Genomic DNA, 1,570 nt, shown 5'->3' on the forward strand with positions numbered 1-1,570 from the left:
TCCTTCCTTCCTTCCTTCCTTCCTTCCTTCCTTCCTTCCTTCCTTCCCTCCTTCCTTCCCTCCTTCCTTCCCTCCTTCCTTCCTTCCCTCTTCCTTCCTTCCCTCCTTCCTTCCTTCCTTCCTTCCTTCCTTCCTTCCTTCCTTCCTTTCTTCCTTTCTTCTCTCCTTCCTTCCTTTTTTTTCATGGTAGAGGGTAAAGAGAAAGGAATAGAGAAAGAATGGCCAAAAAAGAAATGAAAGAAAAGAGGTTCACGGAAACATTTTTTAAATGCACTGAAAAGAACAGAAGGAAACACATACAAATAGGACACCTTTGAAAGATGCATGCTATGTTATACACTTAAAAGGAAAAGTAAGTTGACCATAACTGAGATGGCAGTTTCCTGTACATCCTATTTATCTGCTATCCATTGTACATGGAAATGCTTATTTTATGTGGTGTCTGCTAAGTTCAGAATAAAAATTAGAAAATTTTAAAATAAATAAAAATTAAAAGTTGGTTATTAATCTCCTCCTCCTCCCTCTTCTCCACTCCTCCCCCCAGCTATGCTACCCCATTTATGGTAGGATATAATTTTTCCATTGGTTTCTATTGTCACTTAAAAGAAATATTTGCATGAAAACATTGTAGTCCTTAAGAACTGTGCTCAATTCTGGGTGCTGAACTGTAAGGTCATAGCATCATAGATTTTGAGCTGGAAGGGGCATCTAGTCCATTTTATAGATCAGGAGACTGAGACTCAGAGAAATTCAGCATCTTGCTCAAGGTCACACAGATAAGTAAGTGACCGAGCCAGGATCTCAGCCCTGACCCTTTGACTCTTTCCATTACAATAAGGAAGACACTGTTGAACTGGATCCTCTTCAAAGGAAAGTAATGAGGTCAGCACTATCTGTCTCCCAGCACAAAACTCCCCAGTGCAGCTGAACTAAATTAAAATGCAATCAGAAAATGGTTAACAAAATAGCTAAAAATATAATACAACATAGGTAATGTTAATTTGTGGTTTTCCACGTCAATATGCTCTTGCCATATTTGTTTTTGGACATGGTAAACTTTAGGAACAAGAGACTTGCAGTTATATGAGAAAATCGCGGTCTAGTGTTATCTAGCGATGTATCTAGGCAATCTGTGAAATTGCAGTCCTTGAGACATAAGGTAGTATAATGATTAAGGCACTAAATGTGAGGTCAAGAAGCCCTGAGCTGAAAACCTGCCACAGACACCTGTGTGACCTTGGATAAGTCACTTGACCTCAGTGAACCCCAGTTTCCTCACCTGTAAGATGAGGATATTTGCCTCACTGACCCCAAAGTTTCCTTCCAGTTCAAAATCTAAGATCCTTCTAGCTGAGAATCTGAGATATCATGTTTATAGATCACAGAGCTGCAATGTCCATTCTTGGGATAGTCAGATTTTGCTGGTCACTAGTCTATGGGGAGCAACTTTCAGGCAAAGCTGTGAATGACAACTCAGCCACAGGAAGAATGTGGTCATGTGAACTCTTTTCTTTCCTTCCTTCCTTTCTTTCTTTCTTTCTTTCTTTCTTTCTTTCTTTCTTTCTTTCTT

The 1,570-nt window shown here is 39.6% G+C and overlaps 1 protein-coding gene across 1 annotated transcript in view; it reads right to left on the reverse strand.

Annotated features, from left to right (window-relative positions):
• LOC114029430 (coiled-coil domain-containing protein 50-like) overlaps window positions 1–1,570 on the reverse strand; it is a 57,763-nt gene that overhangs the window by 25,198 nt on the left and 30,995 nt on the right. The window lies entirely within an intron of this gene.

The sequence above is a fragment of the Vombatus ursinus genome, unplaced genomic scaffold (genome assembly GCF_900497805.2).
Source record: "Vombatus ursinus unplaced genomic scaffold, bare-nosed wombat genome assembly UNPS02014932.1, whole genome shotgun sequence".
Taxonomy (NCBI): Eukaryota; Metazoa; Chordata; class Mammalia; order Diprotodontia; family Vombatidae; genus Vombatus; species Vombatus ursinus.